At 35.9% G+C, this 25,253-nt stretch overlaps 1 long non-coding RNA gene across 1 annotated transcript in view; it reads left to right on the top strand.

The window, feature by feature from the left end:
• Nucleotides 1-24,562, top strand: part of LOC145269424 (uncharacterized) — a 26,838-nt gene extending 2,276 nt beyond the window's left edge. The window contains exons 2-3 of the long non-coding RNA XR_013865049.1: nt 15,161-15,285; nt 24,304-24,562. This is a non-coding gene — a long non-coding RNA (uncharacterized LOC145269424). The remainder of the gene's footprint in view (nt 1-15,160; nt 15,286-24,303) is intronic.
• The last annotated feature ends 691 nt before the right edge of the window (nt 24,563-25,253 follow it).

The following is a 25,253-nucleotide window of genomic DNA, read 5'->3' as shown; positions in this document are numbered from 1 at the left end:
TTACAATCAAACGGATTCTGGAACAGAAGAATGTCACTCTCAGTTCTGCCGAGATCTGAAAATCTCTCCAAAAAATGCTTCTTCAAGTCACGAATAATCTTTTTCGGAAAATCGAGGTTGACATCTTCAGCGATTGAAGCGCAAAACTCTCTGAAACAGTGAAAATGAGAGAAGTGTTCTCCTTCCAGTTGTGCTTCAAACAATGACAGCTTTCTCCGAAATCCTTTGATGATTCTGTAGAGATCACAGACGAGGTTATCCTTTCCCTGAAGTTTCAAGTTCAGTTCATTCATGTGGGATGTGATGTCGACCAATAAAGACAACTTTGACAGCCAGATAGGATCTGACAGCTGTGGATCGGCTCTATCTTTTTCAGTGAGAAAACATCTATTTCGTTTCGGAGCTTGTAAAAACGAAACAGGACTTTACCACAGCTGAGCCATCTCACTGCTGTGTAATAAGGCAAGTCACAGAAATCAGAATCAATTTCTTCAAGAAAAGCCTGGAACTGACGGTGATTGAGTGCATTTCCCCGAATGAAGTTCACAGCAGAAACGACTGGTTTCAGTACACAAGAAATATCTAAGTCTTTCCCACAGAGTGCTTGCTGATGTATGATGCAGTGTATAAACAGAGCGCCTGGAATTTGAAGATCTTCCAACTGAATCCTGATCTGCCCCACCAGACCCTTCCTCCCTCCAGCCATGTTTTTACCTCCATCAACTGTAACACCTCGAAGCTGATTCCACTGAAGGTTATAGTCTTGCAAAGTTTTCTGCACTTCCATGAAAATGTCTTTTCCAGTTGTTGTTCCATGCATGCTGCAAACGGATGCCAACTCTTCTGTTATCTGAAAGTCCGAATTGACACCACGAATGAACACGAGAAGTTGTGATGTACTCGAGAGATCAGTGGACTCATCCAGCGCCAGAGAATACCACAAGAAGTTCGTAGCTTTCTCACGTATCTGTAGCTCTATGTTCTCTCCAAGTTCTTCTGTTCTCCGCACAACTGAACTTGTCGAAAGGCTGATACTTCCAAACAAATCGGCTTTCTCAGGACACAAGTCATTTGCTGCTTCCATCATACACGCTTTGATGAAGTTGCCATCAGTAAACGGCTTTCCTCGGTCTGCCATCTTATGCACTATTTTGTAACTTGTACGAGTGACAGATTCATTTTCAGCAAACTTTCTCGTGAAGAGGTTTCTTTGAGTTTCTAAACCACGTTTCATGGACTCATATTTCTCAGAGCGTAACTTTCCAGAAAACTTTGAATATGTTGATAGATGTTTTGTTTCATAGTGACGCCGAATATTGTACTCTTTCAAAACGGCAACACTTTCGCTACATATCACGCAACTAGCTTTCTGGTCCTTTGTTTCAACAAAGAAGTACTTTACTCCCCATTCTTCATTGAAAACGCGACACTCGGTGTCCACTTTTCTTTTCTTAGAAACCATAATGAAGGGTGAAGAAAACAGGATTTGAAAATGAAAAAGAAATTGAATTAATTTTGGCGCTTGAGTAGTTTGGCTCTTTGTCTACTAAGTGTCAGAGTACAGAGCGATCAAACACAGTACAAGGCATGCCGACCAGTTTTACATCCCTTACGACAGGGGGGTGGGTAAGGATTTTAAAAATGAGTCAATTTTGACTGCTTTTATATTGTCTTCAAACAAGTTGAAACATCTTAATTTTGTATAAATATAGACATATAGGTGAAAGTAATCCAATAAATCACCAAATGACAGTCAAATTATCAATTCAATCCCTCATTTTTTTTAAATTGAATATAAGTATTATGAATATATTTTTTGATCCTTAAAATGACTTTTGAATAACAGTAAATAGATAAAAATTAAGTAATTCTAATAATAAATTAAAACAAATCTTTGCCAGGGTTGATAAAAATTTTTAATATGCTGAAAACAAAATCAGAGTCAGGAGCAAAACGTTTCCCTTTTCAAAAATTTTCTGAACTTATATAATCACATTAAAATTTGCTAATTGATTAAAAGAAATATTAATATATCTGCCAAAAATAATTGAATACCAATCCCATTGATTAGAATGCAGAACATGACATATTGAAATTGACCTGTGCACCTTGAAGAGATCTATAACAAGATTATTTTATCTGAAAAATCATAGAATTTATTTTTTTAAGCATCTTATCAATGAAATTAATAAATAATCATGCCTGAACATTTTTTTTAATTAAAAAAATATGGGGAAATAATATTTTTTACTGTGATCATTAAATTTTAAAACTTCAAGAAAATCTTTGTATTATTATCTTAGATTCAAAAAAGGATGCACAATCATAATATAGTCTATTTTGCTTTAGTCGATTTTCAGTAACAGAAAAGGTACAAAATTTACTTTAAGTAAATTTATAATTTGTGTCTTTAATAAACATTTATCAAAAATATGCTTAAAAAAACACCATTAAATTCCTTAATATTAATAGCTCCAAATAAATTATTTATAACTTTTGGCGAAAAGTACCCCAACCATAAATTTTTTGAGACAACGAAAAACAGCTATATAGAATTAATTAACTCAATTACAATCCGACAAAGATTTAATTTTTATTTTATTATTAGAATTGTACTATTATTAATTCTATAATATTATATCTATTTATCCAAAAAAATTTAATTTGATTATCATTTGGTGATTTACTGGGTTATTTTCACCTAGAAACTTTAATCATACAAAATTAAGATGTTTCACCTTGTTTGAAGACAATATAAAAACAGTCAAAATTGACTCATTTTTAAAATCCTTACCTCCCTGCCGTGAGGGGGGTAAAACTGGTCGGCAGGCCTTGTACTGTGTTTGATCGCTCTGTACTCTGACACTTAGTAGACAAAGAGCTAAACTACTCAAGCGAGAAAATTAATAAATATCAATCGTTTTACATTTACCATTCTGAGATGGTAGTGGTTCAGTGGAAAAAGGTCGAAAGTTGTTGTGAATAGTATTTCTAAATTTTTTCCACTTAGTTCTTCCATAAGTAAAATAAAAAGTTTTTCAGTTTGATGTTGGCATGTCTTTTCTAAGAAATTTAGTTAAGAATGATATTTCTATTATTTTAACAAATTTTTTCAAATATCCTATTCTTTTTGATTGAACTTTGCACACCTTTGAGATAAATGAATAAGTCGATGAAAATTTGCAAGAATCTTTTTTTAAAACATCATTGGCAAATCTATTTTTTTAAGATAAACAACCTTCTCAAAAAGGTCTTATAGCGATGGAAACCATGGTGACGTCAGAGCGTAGGCGGAGCTACCACGAGCCGAGGAAGCGACGTCAGTTCAACGTCGACGGGCATGGTGAACTGACGTCGCGGGCCGGATTCGGCCTGCGGGCCGTAGTTTGGTGACCCGTGCCCTAGAGATTAATCACGTTCAAACCCAGGAGGCATTCCCTTTGCTTGTAAAGGGAAGGTTTTCTGAGTCGAACGTGAATAGTCTCCAAGATCTTAAGGTGATATAGTGAATGAGCACGACTAAGAATAGAAAAAGAGTCCGTGCTAAAGTTCGCTGCACAAGACGGGTTTTTAAGTAAATGATCAGTAATTGAGGACCCGTATGTGTTAGTAGCAACGTCAGCTGCCCGGTAGGTTCCATTCCTATTTTTACTGGATACATGTTATTGGTTTCTTCCATCTAATCCTGATGTCGTTCGACCCAAGTAGTTGACACCACAACCACATTCAAAATTGTAAATAACGTTACTATTATGGTGTGGGAGGGGTAGAACGTCTTTTCGAGAAGATGGTAATAAAGTTCTCGTAGAGAACACAACACGCACATTGGCAGTAAAATGACATCCATGAACTGCTGAACTTATTTGTTTGGCAAATTTCTCACTGTAGCCAAATGTGTAATTTATCTTCGTTTGCCTTAGTTGGGTACAGTAAGTGAGAAATTAACAACGAGATTGGGGAAATGAAATTAAAACACATGAAGTAATGAACAGAAGATGTTTATATCAATAATTTAACAGAAATGTAAAATATACTTGGAATAACTAAATTTGTTAAGAAGTTTTAAAGTTCTTGAATAGGAAAGAGACAAAATTTGTTCATTTATTTAAGGCGGACTATTATCTTCATCTTTTAGTTGTTGTTTCATGATGTTTCGGCGAACTATTCCTCTGGCCTTCATCAGATGGTTACCGCGCGGAGATAGGAACTCTGAATCTCCTTTTATTCAATTACTGCCTTCCATATTTGTTGTCGTCTTACCACGTTTAGGCCTATAGCCGACTTTGGGTACGATTGAAACAGCTATGTTCAGACAATGCTCACATGGGACCGTAGAGATTCAACGTCTCTATTCACTGCGCCACGAGCCCTGAAGGGCGATCAAGGTTGGGTTTGTTTGGACATATACCATGCAAATGTATAATATCAAGTTAAAACTCCTCTGCAAGGACAGTAAGAAAAACAGCTCAGCTTACAAAAAGTCGGGTATGTATGTCTGCAGTATTACGGCAGTACTCAGAAGAATGCCAGTACTTGGATATATAAAAATATAACGACAGATTTATCGTTGGTTTTGATGGTAGACGGTGATGAGTCTAATTTCTAATTTGGGTGGAATGGTGGATTGGAAGAAGGAGAACGCGGGCAGAAGATTTACTTATTAACTTTCTGCCTCTGCTTGTCAAAGAAACTAGCTGCAACTTAATTCAAGCCACTATTATGTAATCTCCCGTGAGCTTTGAAATCTGACCTCTCTCTCTCTCTCCCTCCCTTCCTCCCCTCTCTCTCTCGCTCTCTCTCTCTTTCTCTTTCTCTCTCTCTCTCTCTCTCTCTCTCTCTCTCTTTCTTGACATTGATTCCGAGCCTTTACGTCTTGTCTTGAGGCGGTATTCACCCTAGATCGGGTAAGCTGGATCCTTCCAATGCATTCACTGCATCGCCCGCGAAAGCTGACATAGCTTGGCGATGAATCGGCAGTGCTGACACTATCGACAGCCAGTCACTGTTCTAATGGTGAACACCGTAGATTGTCAGACCCAGAGTCAATTTGGTATCTTGATTAACCGTTCCGATCCACGTTTTAAGCTGACTGCCGCAGTGCCGCATATATATGAGGCACTATGATATTCGATAGTCGTCAGCTTCGTACCCTAGTTTTTTCAAATGGCCTTTCAAAATTTCAATTATTTTTGTTTGACGTTCGTTTGCCGTCAACAGCATTCTCGGGTGAAAATTTTTACTACCCCCCCCCCGCTCGGCATGTTCATTTACAATGTGTTTTGATATATACTATGTATAATATAAAAATAAAAATCGTCTGCAAGTGCAGTAATAAAAACAGGTCAGTATAAAAATATTGTGTGCTTATGTGATATGTTTGTATCATTACGATCGTACTCGAAATAATGCAACACCTTGATTTATAAAAAATATAAATAAGCGTTATTGTTGGGTTTGGTGGTGGGCGGCGATACGTTCGATCAGGAGAAGAGATGATGAGTTAGTAGGGAAAAACGCGAACACAGGTACTCGCTGACTAGCTCTTGGGCTTCTGCACATAAAAGCAAAACTAACTTCAACCTTATCCAGGCTGCTGTTATGTAATCGCCTGTGACCTTTCGCATCTGTCCCCCTCTCTCTCTTTCTCTCTCTCTCTCTCCCCCTCTCTCTCTCTCAACAATTTATTTCTAGCCCATTGCGTGGCCATTTGGTTTCCATTGACGGTAACCACGTCTCAATTTTAAAAACTCGGGTAAATGACAATCGACCATTACCACGCGCAGTGTTGCTCTAGGTGTATCAGAATTTTTGTAGGAATTTTTGACACCTCTAACACGAAACTGCGAATAAAATATTAAAAAAAACTCGTAATTTCTCTTTTAAAAGTGGGTTGTTTATTTTCTTTATGGATTATACTTCCAAAATAAACTATTAAAGTTGTTTTAAAAGTAATAGAAATATATATATATATATATATTTTTAAAACAGTAATGAATTTTACGAACTCAATATTTTTCCATTATTAAACTTTAAAAATCTATCAAAATTTTTCTATTGATTCTATTTGTACGATATTTTCAGGGTCAATATGAAATTTTATGCTCTTTCCAATAAACCGAATATAATATTTTAGACAAGCGTTTATTTTTTAAATTGACGCCCCCCCCCCAAAAAAAAGTAAATAATTACTTTACTCACCAAAGTGTTATATATCACAAATTGAAGAGAAAAGGTCAGTAAATAATATATTCAAATTTAAAACAAAAAAGTAGTATTTTTTAGAAATTTACCTGTAAAGTCTGAAGTTTAAAACCTTTTTTTTAACCACGTTGTTTGTTTTTTCTTTTTAATGGAACCTTGGTCCTTGCTTCTTTAATTAAAAAAAATTAGGGCTTGAATTAAATTTTTCGAGGAGTTAATAGCTTGGAAAGACGGGGTAAAATAATTCACTATTTTTCACGAAATTTCTGACACACCTAGTGTTGCTCGAGTTCAACTCTTCGTAATTGGATAAGTATATTTTCAATTTCAACATACTATATCTGAATCAGGAAATCGACCTGAAGTTGAACCAATTCCCCTATCCTCCGCCTCAGTAGATCTTTAAGCCACCTGGATATTAGTGCCTGATTCAAAGGTAATTCACTTAGTACCTTCTCTATACTTACTGATTGAGGTGGCCATATTTCTGAGGAACCAGCCTTGTTAGTCGATGCGTTAGTAACGTATCTTTTATATTATTATCCGCATTATCCTGACATCATATTATGTATCACGATGCCGCGCTTTATAAATGGGCCGTTAGACTCGCCGTCTGAATTCTCACGTTAATGTCGGCATTTCTGAGTTGGAAAGTCGGATTGTTCTTCTATGGAATCGCTGTTCGATTTAGTGGATTCCCTTAGGACGGCAAATATGATTTTCTGTAACGGCGTCTAATGTAGATTTCCCATTCCTCGATAGACGCTGATCGTCTTTGTAACTGAGCCCATCAACTGGTCTCTAATTCTGTAAGAGGCAAAGTCAGTCTTTTCGATTACCTCATAATATGGTCGTCAGCATACATCCAATTTCCCTTTCTTTACTCTTCCTCTGGTGATAAACCATTTGTGACAAACATTCACTAATCGAATGATCGGAAGCGTCTGTATATAATTTTTAGTCCTTATGTAGATCAGGGTAAGTCAGTATAAGGGTCGCTGCAAGCTTCATTTTTCAACTATCAAAGGCGGTCGTACATGCATCGTCCCATTGAAAACGCGCATCGTTAAATAAATAAGTATCTTAGAAATATCCGAATTTTTTTTTTATATAAATCGACGGTAGCATGAGGTCGTTCAGATGAAGATTCCTCACCTCACAGTGGTTGGAATCTTTTTTTTTTTTTTTACACAGTGATCACCACTTATCAAGGCCCGGAAGCCACTCAGGGATGAGCGTTATTGCAAGTACATTACGTTAGTGTGGAGATTTGATGAAGTGTTCAATTAAGGGGGGGGCGGTTCATTAGGAATTTGTAGTATATAGTATACTAAATCATTTTATAGTATACTAAATCATCAACCCTGTATTCTACATTCTTCGCCTTAGTTAATAAGTCCATATTTTTCCTTGCTTTGATATTCTCTGACCCGTTATCAGTCAAAAGCTGAAGCTGCACTCCAAATCTATGGAAAATCTCATCAATCAATAGATGCATGACTGCCTATGCCTTCTTATTATGAACAACACAAGTTTCCAGGCAGCCACTTTACATATCTATGAAATCAACTATGTATTAGTTACCCGAAAGAGCTTTTGGGTAGGGCCCGCAAACATCTAAAGCAATTTTAGCGAAGGAAAAATGGGACAAGAAACACTCCTGCATGTGAGATGTTTGTTTCCTCAGATTTCTACTTTTTACGGAATAAATTTACCTACAAGCACGACTACCTCACTGAGTAAGGAAGGCCAGGAATATCTCGGATTAATTGCATGAAACGTTTTCTCCACCGCATGTGACCGTTGCCATCAAGGTATTATACAAGACCACTTTTCTAAGGTGATACAGCACATAAAACATGACAACATGTTGCGTTGAGACAAGTAATACACTAGTTGGTTGGTTGGTTGGTTGGTTGGTTGGTTGGTTGGTTTTATTTTACGGCATATCAACCCTTTTTAGGTTATTTAATGCCAAATTCAATTATTTTGAACAATTTTTTTAAAATAAAATTTGTTTTTTTTTTTCAAGATGGTTTCTATTTAACCCATAGTTGGGACCCTAATAGGTACTACCACTCTGGGTCAGAGTGGACCTGGGAGCAATGGCAATTAAAGGGTGGCTACACCTTCCCCAAAGCCCGCAGGCTGGGGCCTCAGCATCGCATATAGTTTAAGGTCATATCCAGCACCACACTATTTCGTCCATTACGGTATATTTATTTGGTTTAATTAAAGATGCTCTACAATTTTTATTCTAATCTTTACGTCTAAAATTTATTTGTCGGTTTTTCGATCTCTAACTACGTCCACTCGTTTTTTTTTTTTTTTGAGTTTTCCGCATTTTATTTATTATTTTGTATGGATGACTTGAGTAAAATGCTCTAGGGGAGCATGTCTCCTGTAGATGGTGGATGCTGCAGCAGGGAAGTATTAGTTTAATTTATGAAGGGCACATAGTCTGTAGCAAATGCATCCTTCTTTATAGTTGATATCTTTGGATGTGTGTGATTTACGTTGGATGTCACTTCACATGAAATCAAAAAAAAAGTAAAATGTTTTCCTACCTCTTTACTCTTTCTCTGGTGATGAACCATTTGTGACAAACATCCACTAATCGAATGATCGGAAGCGTTTGTATATAATTTTTAGTCCTCATGTAGATCAGGATAAGTCAGTATAAGGGTCGCTGCAAGCTTCATTTTTCAACTATCAAAGGCGGTCGTACATGCATCGTCCCATTGAAAACGCGCATCGTTAAATAAATAAGTATCTTAGAAATATCCGAATTTTTTTTTTATATAAATCGACGGTAGCATGAGGTCGTTCAGATGAAGATTCCTCACCTCACAGTGGTTGGAATCTTTTTTTTTTTTTTTTACACAGTGATCACCACTTATCAAGGCCCGGAAGCCACTCAGGGATGAGCGTTATTGCAAGTACATTACGTTAGTGTGGAGATTTGATGAAGTGTTCAATTAAGGGGGGCGGTTCATTAGGAATTTGTTAACTTTTTTATTTTTATTTATTTATTTTTCTTTTTCTTTTTTTTTTTCTTTTTTTATGGTTTTGATTTTGTCCAGATCTGGATGTGTACCTTACTTACCATCTTTTGAACCCCAGTTACTGATATTTTAAGAAGTCATACTTAATAGCTTTCAGCTTTAGATAATGTTTTTCTCAAGACATTGTGTTACATGATAAGGGCTGTCCCCTTTTCATGTAAGTATAAAAATAGAGAGATTAGTTCAAATGAAAATAGAATGAGAGAAAGCAGAAATCGAATCCTGGACATAAGTTTTAAAGAACAATAGGTTTAAATAGAATGTCCAGTAAATTGTTAATTCGGATGAAATAAATAATAAATAAACTATTCAATTGTGAGAAAGAATGTGGATAATAAAATATGGGTTAAATAAATTAGATATGTAGGTTGAATTCTTTTGTGAAAACAACAAAAGAAAAAAAGGTTATTGGGAAATCATAATATTGGAAACGTGCAAGTCCACGCATGTTGAGGGCACGTGAATTTTAGTCACGTGGCCGGACATGCATGGATTTCTCAATATAGGTTAGTTAGACGGTCAGAAAGACAGTCGGTGAGAAACTCAGAGAGAGTCTGAACGTCTAGAAGCGAGACGATCACTTTGAAACTAAAATGTGAAGCTTTGAATTCTTGATGATGGAAATCACGGCCGGTCGTGTGAAGAATAAACCTCATCATGTGTTTTATAAAAACGTCGTCTTGTCTTCTGATTCTTACAAAAAGGTAAAGTGAAATTGTATTATATATTTGTGTTATAAAATGTCTTTTCATACACATCTCGACTTCTCATATTACAATGTGAATCTACATCAGCATGTCTACACAATGTCTGAACAGTGAACAATATCTCATCATTCTAAGAGCTTCACATAGCAACACATCTATTAGTCTAAGGAATGAACATTTAAAATATAGGAATCGTAATAACATGAACAATCTCTTATAAACGAACAATCTCTCTAAGTCTCTTACAACAACATCTCTTCTCCTTCTCTCAACGACAAACACTGTAATAAGACTCTTTCTAAGCATCACGTATAATAAGACTCTCTCTGAATAAGACAAAAATATAACAATTGTCTATGTGCTTTAAGTGAGCTTCCATTGTATTGAAGAACATTAACATATCGTCCAAATATGCCAAAGCAAAATCCTCTTTACTCTGTTAAACAATTTACATCAATTTATAGAAGACTTTATAGAAGACACTAAGAGCATTTGAGGATATGAACAGCATCATATTAAAGTAGTATAAATCCCGGTGGAAGGTAAACGCAAATATTTACTTCATCATCTTTGCTTAGATTGATCTGCGATTAATCCTACTTTAAATCAAATTTTCCGAAGAACTTTGCTAACCCGAGCAAGGCCAATATATCATGAATAACCGAGAATGTCCGGAAGTACTTCCTTATTTTTTTAGTGCTCTAAAATCAATACAGGATCTTCTGTTGTGATCATTTTGTCCTCTAAAACTATCTAGAAACTTTATGAGCGTTTGGACCTCTCAATTACCTCTGCATGCATCATTTCATTACTTGGGGAATACACCGATTTTCTTTGCTTGAACGGTGTTAAATACAGACATCTTATATGGGTTCATGCGTCCCTGTATCAATATGCATCTTCGCCGTATCGGTTATGCCCACGTTTTTATCTTCACTTATGAAAAACACCTTTCTTTCACTTCAGTAACCTATAACATTTCTTTTTTTTTTTTGACCCACATGTTCTTTTTGTATGTGTGCACCCCACACTCCCATACTGTTTCGTATAGACAGAAAGGCCACGGCACTAAAGAGAATATGTAGTACCATGGCTGTACTCAAAAGTATGGCAGCCTTTTGATTTATAGAAATATAACAACAGCTTTTTTCTGTGGGTTTTGGGGGTTGGTAACGACGAAGGGAGAGGATGGCGGCGTAGAATAGAATAACAAGTTCCATTTTTACATTTATAAAACAACTTTATTGATTACCTTCGTTTGAACGAGTGTAGAAAATGCTTAGTATTGGAAAGAGTCTATATGTATGGACGTAGATGAAAGATCAGACATAACTGTTGAAAAAGAGCTCATGGATGTGTGTTGAAGTTAGTGATAAAAACGTGCGTCCATGTATGGACGGGGATAAAAAAAAAATTAGAAAGTCCAGTAAGAGGAGAGTTTGTGAATGTGTGGTTGAAGTTATGGGTTTGCGCTAGCCATGGTGGATTATTCGTTGTCTCTTCTTAGCCGACTCCCACGGGCCCAAATACCCAGGTGAGTTCTGTTGCATACCCTGGAGAGACGGTGTGGGTAGGTTAAAGCCCTGTGAAAATGTTGCTGGTTCGGGAGCGGGAAACAAGGTAGACAGAGCTGCTGTGGTTTAATCTTTATGCACGTCGTCACGTGTTAAGCTTGCCAGAGAGATGGCGTCCGATTAGGTAAGCCAGAAGAAAAGTTGAATGCTAGCATCAATCAACACTTAGTTTACAAACTAAAGATTTTCCAAATCTTAAGTCGCGAGTATATGCTGCTTCTGTTGTTACAGTGGGTTTGTATCAGGAAGACGTGCTTCGCTGACTGGTATATACTTATCGTGAGCCATCAGTGTACCTTTCAATGTTTATGTCTACGTTGCTTTGCCAGTTGATATTTATGGCTTAACCAATAATTGTCTTGTGCTATATCGCATATGCCTCCATATTTACATGAATAAACCAGAAACCAGCAGGAGCAGCGACAGTGATAATAATGACGACGCTAAGACAAAGCCCGGTCGTCGATACAACAAAAACGAACACACTAAATACATACGAAAACATCAAAGCCCATTTTTTATGTACACACATCAACGGAATAATTATCATCTCACTTCAACATAGAAACCCGCCAGAAGAAGTCGTGCACCAAAAGAAAAATCCAAATAAAAGACACAAACATCACAGCAGATGCAACTCCGGCAGCATATAAATACAAATATTTATTTCACGAAACACTGCAACAGTACAACACTTACTAGAACACATTCACAACTTTCTTAGCTTTAAATCGATATAACATATGTATACAAACACCAAACAGACGACTCCCTACCGCACATTAAAACACAAAAATCAAACACAAATAAAAAGCAAAAACGATGACCAAGTGATTAAAGTCGCCTTTTGTGTACTACTACATCCTCATCGCGAGTATAAAAATGACAGCCTTTTCGACAAGCAAACAGATTGGCCCCTGCGTGTCAGCAACGAATCTCGCTCTGTCAGCAGCCAGCAACAGTTAACTCCTTGACAGCGACACCAGCTACTGAAATTAATGCTCACTCGTGATACTGGATAGCAAACCACCGCTAGATCACCACAGCTCACCAGCCAACAGCTGTTAACCTCTCACCAGCAACACCAGCTATTGAAATTACTGCGCCACCGCCGCCGCACCGCCGCCATCTCACTCGCAGCCAGCAGTAGTTAATCCCTTGGCAGCGACACCAGCTACTGAAATTACTGCCGCCGCACCGCCGCCATCTCACTCGTAGCCAGCAGTAGTTAACCCCTTGCCAGCGACACCAGCTACTGAAATTACAGCCGCCGCCGCACCACAACCATCTCACTCGTGATACTGGATAACAAGCCACCGCCAGATCACCACAGCTCACCAGCCAACAGTTGTTAACACCTCACCAGCAATACCAGCTATTGAAATTACTGCGCCACCGCCACCGCACCGCCGCCATCTCACTCGTGATACTGGGCAGCAAGCCTAAAAGATCACCCCTCCTCCACCACCGCCGCCGCCAGGTCACCTGACAGCGAGGTTTGCCCGCCAATATGTCACCAACTCTCAACAGCGACACCTGTTATTAGGATTACTCCTCTCAAGCCACATTCCTGTCATCGCCGCCACCGCACACATATTTCAGACGCCAGAACACACAAGCCACGTTTCTGCCATCGTCGCCCCTCACCTCAGCCCGACAATAACTTAAATCGTAGTCGAGTTCATATCAACACCTGACCAGCATTCCTACCGACGCCCCGCCACCGCAGCCGCCATCGAATTATCCTGACACGCCAAACAGTTCGTTTCACGATTGTTTTAACTTTAAATAACAAGTTTAAACTCACCCTTTTCGTTTGTCACTTTCTTGCTTCCATACGCTCAGTTCTGTAATATAACACTTGTGAGGAAGAACCAAGATATACTAATACTACTTCACCATTATACAGAATACGTATCGCTTTATCGTAAGCTTATTCCGGTAAGGTCACGTAAAATGCCAGAAATTTCCGAATAAAAACGTTTTTTTTTTTTTTTTTTTGCAAAAACACTGGCCAATTTTTTTTTAACAAAGTGTAAGCACAAATTTTACGAATTGTGATATTTTGCTTTTCGTAGCCCTAGTCATTGTAATATATTGGACAGGATTATCTCCCTTGCACTTCAATGAACTACCACTAGAGGGCGCGACAGTCTTGAAATCTTGTTCTTTTTTAAATAAAAGGACAGGGAGACGATCTTTCCCTACGAGACGTACCGTCTGCCGATCTATCTATAATGTTATTTTGTCTTGTGCATTTTTATTCATTATGCATTGTTAATGTTGATATACTTCAGTCATTAAAATAGATAATCCCAAATAAAGTCAGTTTTAAGTTAAATAATTAACGGTGTTAGATCAAGTTTAGTTACAGTTGGTCGAGCGATGTGTACTCTAAGCTTTAGCAACCTCGTGACAAATTCGATCATAGACAACCTCTTTGCTGGAGGTAAGAAAATGAATGCGATGGCTCGATTCTCAGAGGGTTGATTCTGGTTTGTCATATTTATGCATATAAACAACTTTGGGACCATTTAAGGCCGAAACAAAATAAGCAGAGATGATGTAACTGGGGTAAAATGCTGGGTTCATACCCCCCCCCGAATATATGAATGTATCTTAAACTCGTTTTTTTTTTTACAAGACAATTGAATTCCCGTCATTTATAGCTTTTTTTTTACAAAACATTATCGAAAACTTTATACCAGAAAGAAGAAAGTATGAAATAAGTCATACACAATGCACTTGCAATTCCTACAGCTACGTACCTAGAAAACGGGGCTATTTAACCTGAAATAGTGATATGGGATAAAAAAGAGAAAGAAGCAACCTTATTAGAAGTTAGTATTTCCAACGAAGGCGGGTTAACAGAGCTGAGAGGGAAATGATAACGAAATACCAAAGTCATATGTACAACATGAAAAGAAACTCCATCATTTCATTTATTATAAAATCAACTAGACGCATGAACAGTATTTTAAAATACTACCTGGCAAACATACCTGATGAACCAAGTGCAAGAGAGATTTAAGCAATAACACTTAAAACGACGAATAGAATCTTATAAGGATTTCTCAATTTCAATGTATGAGATAGCCTGTGAATGTCCGGCATCTCATAAGATGCCATATCCTTAGGCGGAACAAAATGATAAAAAAACTTAAAATAAATAAATTAAGAACAACACACATCAGAATTGATGTTATTTCTAGAAGTGTAAGCCATGTTTAGTTTCAGAACAGTTTCCGATGGTTCTTAGAGGTGACTGGTTTGCAGTAGACAGAAGAATTTCCGATAGTTTGTTCTACACAAGTCCCGGGAGTTGACTGGTTTGCAGTAGACAGTTCTCGAGTTGGAATCCACAGACCAAAAGATTCTTCCCGTGTTGGCACGAAGAAAACATATGCAGAATTGCTACAGAAAGGTTTAATATTTATGGAGCAATTCTGGCTTCTGATTGGTTGGTAGCAGGACGTGAATTAATTCGATTTGTCAGTTCCTAGCAGCATCGTTTATAAATAGGATCTTCCGACTGTGTGGGATCATACCCCGTTATTAGTCAAAAATATTGTAACATTATTTGTATCATCACTTTTCTTCCTTTATTTTACAGCCTTTAACTGTCCCATGGGGTTGCTCTTTGCCGTTTTCCTTTTGATGGAGAATGTGTTCACTTTTTCGATGACCGTCAATATACGAACTATACGCAACGAAACAAACAAAGGAAACGAAAATTGGGTAACGATCACAATCATATCGATTTGATTTGAATATTACAGCATCGCTTCTGCTAATTGCATGTTTAGTCGTTCATTGATCATATTGTTATATTGATTAATAGCTTAGATACCCCTTTTAAATTAAAGGAGGAAAACTATGCTTCGCCCGTGTTTGCATTCACTATTTATGTAAATAAAGCTTGCTACCAAAAGAGTAGCATAACGTTACTATGAAGCGAATGGACGACGCAAGATTTTGTTGCTAAGTAACAACTTTCCTTGTGTGATTGTAAATAAGTATGTTTTATCAGGTTTTCTTCACTTGTTGAATATATTATTTCGCCCGCCAGATAATATAGGTTCATCAGGAGAGAATAGGCACCGTTTCAGGACCTAACCCTCGATGACTTCTTAAAGTATCGATCCTTTCAATAATCTGAATTTATATATATATATATATATATATATATATATATATATATATATATATATATATATATATATAGTCATCCACATACAGCACTGTTTCGCTGTTTCACAGCTCATCAGTGCGGCTAGACAAGCAACTACTTAAAGCCAGGATCGAAACCCGACCGCCCAAACGACAACATTCATGTTATTTGATAAAAAGATAACTTTTTGAAGTTTTCATTTCCTCTTCGATACCATTTACCTTTTAATCGATCTTTTGAATAGACATAGAAATATGTTAAATGAACTTACGTGATAAAATAAGTTATCTATTGAGAATATTGTACAAAACATAAGAATTTTTTCATGAAAATTGTGCACCATTTTCAACTACCATAATTTCCGCTACACTGAATCTTGCAATCAATACCTGTAAGATGTATATTTTACTTGTACATGTTTTGCATATAAATACTTCTGTCTACAGGGTGGGACGAGAAAATTGTCGCCATAGACAAGACGTCATAATTTTGAGGAGCGTGGTGATTCCCTAATGCAATCAGAGGATCACTGGCAGACCCTGGGTGTAGCAGCAGGGCTCGGCGCCGGCCCACAAGTCCGAAGACCCCAAGCTTTGCTTCAGAAGGAGTGTTACGACTTTGAACTCTTCTTTCACTTACTCCTCTCATTCTCCGACCTAGACTATTTCCGTTTGGTCATATGTCGAGAACATCACCAACATGACCTCCCACAACACCAAAGCCAACTTGATTGTCGCCATCTGCCGAGTATTCGCTGAGCTCCCGCCTGGGCTTGTGAAAAAGTATGTTCCCAGTTAGGGACCTGTATCTAGGCGCTGATTGAGGCTTAAGGCAGCTACATTGAATAGATGTCAGCTCTACTAGATAATCAAGTGACCTGAATTGATTTTTTCAATAAAAGTTTTAAAATAAAGCTGTAGTGTTGTTTTCTTTGGGGCGACAATTTTATCGTTCTACCCTGTATTGAGTAAAACTGTTGACTAGGACGAATAAGTATTTTCATTTTATTCTATGTCGAAGGCTTTAGTGAGGTCAACAAAGACATGATACAACCATACATGTTTATCGTTGCATATTCTATTTATTGGTGAGCAGAAAAATATAACGTCAACTTTCTCATGGCTGTTTTTGATTCAGACTTTTAAGAATGTTACAGAGGTAAATATACAAAAGCAATCTGTTCAACAGAACCTTTGCAAGTAACATACCACAGTTTCAAGCAACAGGGTCCCTCTACAGTACTTCGTAACCCTTTGTAAAGTTGTAACATTATTGCATGTACCTAATCTTGAATGATATTACTAACGTGGCATACGATAGGAATGAGGCTATAGTCTGAACTAGAAATGTTTTCACCGCCAAAGAGCAACAAAGCTACTAGTATCCTATCCGAATCCGGTGCTTTGCCATTATTAATTTACTTGAAGCTTTATACCACAGTTTCAAGCAGCAGGATCCCTCTACGGTCCCAACATTCAGTATGTCTACCGAGCAAATAGCATAACTTTGTAACTCTTTGTAAAGTGGTAACATTATTGTATCTACCTAATTTAGAGGTGGAATCGAACCCAACACGCCCAATTACAAGTCCGGCGTGGTCTTGGCGTCACACACCCTTAGAAGTAGATTGAGAGGCGAGAGCGGGCTACTTAAACAAGACATCCACGGCAACGAGCGTGCGTCTTGCCGACACTTTACACCTAATCTTGAATGATATTACTAACTAGCCATGCAATAGGAATGAAACTATAGTTTGCACTAGAAATGTTTTCACCACCAAAGAGCAACAGATCTACTGGTATCCCATCCAAATCTGGTGCTTTGCCATTATTAATTTACTTGATGAAGCATTTCATTTCATAAAGGGTGAGGTTCTATCATCATTTCTTTAATAATATTTCGCTTGGGCAAACTTGAAACTACTGCTTAATCTATAACAGATTATAAACAAATTTGTAAAGTGCTGTTTCCATCGTGCTATAATACCGTCTGTATCATAATTTTTTTAAATTTACAAATGATACTGTAGCAAAATCAAAAAAGAAAAGGTCTAACGGGATGCAAAGCAAATTTTACGACATGCGTTGCATGAAAAATCTGATGAGACGTAGAGCACTGTTCGTAGTATGCAGATCTGAACGCTCTCCCAAATTGTCCCAGCGATCTGCTTTTATTGTGTCCAGCATGCGTCATTAGCACGTATGTCATGTGACCATGCGAGAACTGTGCATGATTGAAGGCTTTAAAAGATCACAGACGCCATCTTGGATCTTTTTTATTTTTCTTTCTTCTCAGCGCGCAGGACACAAGGACGTTTCCAATATGAGTGTTGATTATTTATTTATCGTTTGTACAGCCACACAAGGCACAAACGCGTGGCCACTTGTTTCTTTGATGAACATCATAGATACTACAATATCCACAGTTAGATTTTATAGTTTCCATATGATATTACAATATGCATGCTTATTTGAATAGTCTGCAGGAAATATTACAATATCCTTTATTATTTCTTATAGTTTGTACATGACACTACAATATTCATGACTAGTGGGGGTACCCGCCGTTGCCCGGTTGTTTGGAGGTGTGTGTGTGTAAGTAGGGGGGCAAAGTAAAGAATAAGCGGAGTAATAACGCTGGTTAAATATAAAAGAAAGCGATGTAAAAAAATCGCCCCCCCCCAAAAAAAAACAGCAAACTAACGTAAAGTTTCTTTAAAAAAGAAATCGAAAAAACAAAAAGCAAAAATCAGGGGAAAAAAATGAACGTGTTTTGAAAAACAAAAACAAAAAAACACAGCGAAAAGCGGAAAAAATGGCATAAATAACCCTTCGATTTGCTTAAGTCCAATGGTGCGGTTCACCCAGTAGAAAATGAACGTTAAAATTTCATTCCATTTTTTTAGCAACTACAAAACGAAATAAAGCAAAAGAAAAAATGGCATAAATAACCCTTCGAATCGGTTAAGTCCATGGTGCGTTTCGCCCAGTAGAAAGCATAGAATGAAAAGGAACGTTAAAATTCCATTCCAGTTTTTTTAAGCAACTACGAAGTAAAGAAAACCCAAATCGGTGTTTCTTCGTACTCCTCCTTGTGAATGTTCCCGCAACGGTGTAAGTGGTGGTGGGGAAGGAGGAATTTATTAGAAAGAAAAGATTTTACAACTTCCATTGATTCTAACCGATTTTGGCAGTGAACTCTCAGCAGAAAAAATATAGGAATCTACGATTATCGAGTAAGTGTAGAGGTTATAGGCCTATAACACATCTCAGATATTGTGCTGCAGTTTGTGCATATTACATTTGCATGAAATTTCTTGATTTTCAATCCTATTAAGGTCAAAATCAGAGGGGAAAATGAGTTCATTTTATATATATATATAGAGATTACTTTATAGCTATCATGTTATACTACCATATCCATTATTATTTCTTATAATTTCCTGGTGGTACTATAATATCTACTAGCGGGGCCAGTAGAAATTCCACAGCAGCATTTTTCATATGCAATATATTGTTGATCGGCATGCTGTGAGCGTTCTGTTCAGTATGAATGAAGGCACAATCATATTATTCTACTTTTTATTAAAACTGTATTGCCCCCTTACTAAAATAATAACTTTGATATATTTCCTGGGATGATTATTTCATTACAAACATACCGGTCAATTAACTCACATTTTATCATTTTTCATAATTATTGAATATGTTACTATGTTCGAACATAATTTTTCATAATTTCAACCCACATTATCGCCCCTCCCTTTTACTGAAATATTAAATTTGATATATTGTATCGGCTGATTATTTTATTAAAAACAACACAACTATCAATAAAACCACATTTCATCATTTTTAATAATTCTTTGATATGGTACTAATTTTGACAATTTTTCATCATTTAAACTCGCCATATCGCACATCTTACTAAAATAACTTTGATATATTGTCTAGGCTGAGTATTTCATAACAAACACACACATCAATCAACTCACATTTCATTTTTCGTAATTCTTGGATATGCTACTAATTTCGACAATATTTTTTTATAATTTAAACCAACGTTGTCGCTCAATCTTACTAAAATAATAACTTTGATACATTTGCTGGGCTGATTATTTCATTACAAACACACTAATCAATTAACCTCCATTTCATCATTGTTTATAATTCTTGGGTATGTTACTAATTACGACAATCATTTTTGCATAATTTATACCCACATTATCGCCTCCTCCTTAATAAAATAATAACTTTGAAATATTGTCTGGGCTTATTATTTTATTACAAACACACTAATACATGAAATCACATTTAATCATTTTTCATAATTCTTGGATATGTTACTTTCGACAATCATTTTTCATAATTTTAACCCACATTTTTGCCCTTCCCTCTTTACTAAATAATAACTTTAATATATTGTCTAGGCTGATTATTTCCTTACAAACACATCAAGAAATTATCTAATATTTCATCATTTTTTCGTAATTCTTGGATATTTTACTAATTTCGACAATAATTTTTTATCATTTAAACCACCCTCGTCGCCCTCTCTTACTAAAAAAATTACTTTGATATGTTGTCTGGGCTGATTATTTCATAAAAACACAACTATCAATTAACTCACACTTAATCATTTTTCTTAATTAATATGTTAATATGTTAATCATTTCAACAATTATTTTTAATATTTTTAACCCACATTATCAACCCCCTACTACTAAAATAATAACTTTGATACATTATCTGGGATGATAATTTCATTTCAAACACTAATAAACAGGGAGCGAGTTTTTAAAAACAAACAAACCGATTTATTCACCTAATTTAAAACTGCCCCACACAAAATGCTTACTGCTGAATACCTATCGCTGTCACGTCAATCAAAAACGCGGACCTGTTTTTTTAAAAACACTTTACTATTTTCCAACTGCGCGTCGTGAAGGCTTCATTTTTTTATTTTTCACATTTTCAGGTTTTTTTCACATACATCGAAAAACACCCGGGCAACGTCGGGTACCCCTCGCTAGTGTTTCATAATTCTTGGATATATTACTAATTTTGACAATAATTTTCATAACTTTAACCCTCTATGTCGCTCCCCCTTACTTAAATAATACCTTTGATATATTGCCTGGGCTGATTATTTCATTACAAACAAATCAATCAATTCTGGGTATTCTCATAGTATATATGTTTCACCTATCTTATCCAATCCCGGGTGACGACGCATATTCTGCTGATATATATCGTTCACCTATCACATTCAATCCCGGGCGACGCTGGGTAGTTTGCTACTATATGTTTTCCACCTATCTCATTCAATACTGGGCTACGCTTTCTGATAGTATATATTTGCACATCTCATTCAATCCCAGGACTGACTTCATATCCGCCACCCCACTGTTGAAAATATACATTAAATAAAGTAATGTTTTAATCATAAACTGTTTCAGCCATTTCCGGGACTGACTTTATATCCCCAACCCACTGCTAAAAATATACATGAAATAATGTAATGTCTAAATAGTAAACTGTTTCAGCCATGTCTGGAACTAACTTATAATCCCCAACCCACTGTTGAAAATATACATGAAATAAAGTAATGTATAAATCGAAAATTTTTTCAGCCATTTACGGGACCGACTTCTTATCTCCCATCCTACTGTTAAAAATATACATTAAATAAAGTAATATCCAAAACGTAAATGGTTGCAGTCATTTCCGTAATCGACTTCATATTTCCCACCCCAATGTTAAAAATATATACTTAAATAAAGTACTGTGTAATGCGTAAATGGTTTCACCCATTTTCGGGACTGATTTAATATCCCCCCCACCCTACTGTTAAAAATATACATGAAATAAAGTAATGTTTAAATCATAAACGGTTTGAGTAATTTCCGGGACTGACTTCATATCCCGTAACCCACTGCTTAAAATATACTTGAAATAAAGTAATGTTTAAATCATAAACTGTTTCAGCAGCTTTTCGAAAGTAATACATAAAAACATTAACACGGTTTGAGATTAGGCAACCATTGCTTCAACATGAATTTCTGAGTGTAGTGTCAGTTTCAGCATTCCAGTGACTTAAATCCCTCCTTTTTTGGTCTCGGTTAATGGAGGAGAAATCCTTCATTACTGATACAATTTTTATTTTTGTTATTGACCAGAGCACCCCCTTTGGGGAGCTGGTTTCCCCCTAAATTTATGATCGACCTCATATCCAATTCCGCCCTTGTGGGGAGGCAAGTAAAAAAATAATCAGAATGGAGAATTTCCAGGGCATTTTATAATTAATCAGAAGTGACATTTCCAAGGCATTTTGTAATTAAATCAGAAATAACTTTTTCCAGTTACTTTTTTTAATATTAAAACTTTGTTACATTAAACATAGTACCTATTCACAATGCCTCCCCACGGGACAGATTTAGACACCGGGGTCGTTTTTTAACGTGGAGAAAAAATGTCTTAGTCGTAAAGGATTTCTCTTCCACTGAGAGAGAAGAAATTGAAATGTAGCACCTGAAGGACATATACTATACTTTGGTCTTAGTCAAAAGGCCAAGAAAGACAAATCATTTTTATTAGTTTTGCCTCAACAGCGACACCAATTTATATATATATATATATATATATATATATATATATATATATATATATATAATTTCCTTTTTTTAGGGATGCACAGTATGATAACAGACGGAGCGATAAGCGTAATAATATAATGACGAATAGTGTCATATTATACTATAATGTCCAGGGTTGTTTTTCAATAGTTTGCATATAATACTACATTATTAATGAGCTTTGAATTTCGGGAAACATAAAAGTGTAGTATCTGTTCTGATGTTACACTTTACCTTTTCTGTCCTCGGTCAGCAGAGAGAGGTCCTTCATGACTGAGACAATTTTTATTTTTGTCTCTATCCAGAGTTCCCCTTATTACGGAACTGGATTTTCCCCACAGTTAAAACTGTAGAGGGGCAAGTAAATAGTTACAGTATCGATGGGATATTTTTTATAGTTTGCACGTGATACTGCAAGAGCTATGATAATATGTTTAATTTGCATACGATATAAAAATATCGTTGATTATTCTTTATAGTTTACCTGTGATACTTTCCTATCCATGATTTTTAATTGTTTTGACTACGATATCCAAAATTATTATTATTTATTTAAAATGTGTATACTATATACTACAATATACATTGTTAATTTTATAGTATTTTTAACAATCACCATAACATTTTATCGAAAAATAACTATATATTAGGTACAATATAATATGAAATACTCGATAAAGAACGGTATCTGACAGATAGTGAACGGAACGTCTATATGACTAGCGAAAAATGTTATTAAGAACATCAGCGCTGGATAAGCGTACGTAAAATGACTTTGAAGGTTACACCGACACTGCTACCGGCAACTACTCTCATTATTAAAATTTTAAAGTAAATCGAGTAAAGTATGCTAAGAACGGTTGTTCTTGTCATCTTCATTTCATATCAACACTTTTCATGGTTATTTAGAGAATGAAGACACTTACAGTCAAGATTTTGAATTCCACCTACATTGAATTCAATTTGAAAATCTCGGGAAACACACACGCACACACGGATATATATGTGTGTGTATGTGTGTGTGTGTGTGTGTGTGTGTGTGTGTGTGTGTGTGTGTGTGTATCTTTCTTTCAGTTTGAAATTCTCGGGAAACACACACACACACACACACACACATATATATATATATATATATATATATATATATATATATATATATATATATATATATATATATATATATATAACTACTTCATTTACTCACATAAGATTAATATACGAAAGTATAGATTTATGCGTAAACTTTAAGTATTTACTTCAAAAGTGCTCAATACGTAGGTAGAGCTAGGTAGTAAGTTATTGAATATGTATGGCGATTAAGCTACACTGAATATTCGGTGTTTCATCCACTCTAGGATTCGTCAGGCTTATGCGCGAATTCTGTGGTTGTTTCTCGTTTTTATATGGTCCTCTTCTGTTGAGGATTTTAGCCAATCAGCTTTCTAGTATCCACTGCGCCCCTTCCTATCAGCGATAAAATGCATGCCCATTGGCTGATATTCAGTGTAGCTTAATCGCCATATATATTTTATAAATTACTAACTATATATATATATATATATATATATATATATATATATATATATATATATATATATATATATATATACGTTTTATTTGTATTACCGTATCTTTCTGGTAAGTTACATTATTGTTTCAGCTACGCGGCTGTTTTTTTTTTTGCCCTCGTAGCTTCCTCAGACTTTTACAGAAATGTTCGTTATTATGGGATGAAAGAGTGAAAGAGTGAAAGAGTGAATGAGGTCAGGGGGGGGTGCGAGGAGGGCGGATGAAATATATATATATATATATATATTTGTATGTATATATTTCTATTTTTTTTATTATTATTTATGTAAAATGTGTATATTATACTACAATATACATTTTTAATTTTATAGTATTCCTGTGGTACTACAATATCAACGGTTGTTTTTTTTTCTATTCACAGTGCAAAGCATTCTTTCAATACTGCCTCCCACATTCAACCAGTTGTTGTAGTGGCGAAGACTGCAGAACTATAGAGCCCAAAGATTGCAATCAACCATGGGACAAGTGCTACTGTCCAAATTAAAAACAATGACTTTGTGGCGTATATCATCAAGGTAATAGCTGCAAAACGTTTTATTTCTTCCGCCAAAGAAAAAATACTAGCTTCACGATTATTGTACCAAATCAGTTTTTTTAATAAACAGCCATTACGAAAATTATTCTGTTTTTTTTATTTCAATAAATTTTCAGATGCGAAGAAGGTTTTATATGGTCTTTTGCAGAAGAGCTCCACCGCTACCCTAGTAAAATATAATAAATAACAGACAAAATACGGGGAAAATCATATTTCACTATTTGTCGAAACATGTTTTCTTTTATATTTATGTTTCTGTACCCAAAGCTGTCGACGTTTCCACGATGCATTCCATGCTATACTTGATTCAGTATTTTTATCGCAGAATATAAGGATTTCATTGACCTTCATGTGGTGAGTCCGACACTAATCTTGACCGTGTCCATAAATCTCATCTTAACCCTAACCCTAAAAGTACACCAGACTCATGTCTAGATGAAAACCACAAAGTAGGTGAGGGGCGTGTGCGCACACTGCGAATGGCTTGATGGACATTTTATTTTGTCTTTTACAAATCATTCTTTCTCAATAAAATGATATTCACGGCAATTGTTTTAAGACAGGTACGTATTTTTACCCTCGCCCATGTAGTATGGTTCAGCGACTACTGTTGCTAGTAATTCACTAATGAAAGCATGAAAGGGATATAATTGGTGGTATTTTATTGAAAGCAGACGAGTGCCGTACATTGTTATTACATATGTGTTTATGGGGGCAAAAAATAAGACTGAAATTAAACAAAGAACAAGTGAATTGATTGGAAGCCTGGAAAAATC

The sequence above is a fragment of the Euprymna scolopes genome, chromosome 45 (assembly GCF_053919585.1).
Source record: "Euprymna scolopes isolate OS-2025 chromosome 45, ASM5391958v1, whole genome shotgun sequence".
NCBI lineage: Eukaryota > Metazoa > Mollusca > Cephalopoda > Sepiida > Sepiolidae > Euprymna > Euprymna scolopes.
The sequence above is the reverse complement of the archived record's forward strand: the minus strand, read 5'-3'. Positions and strand labels throughout refer to the sequence as shown.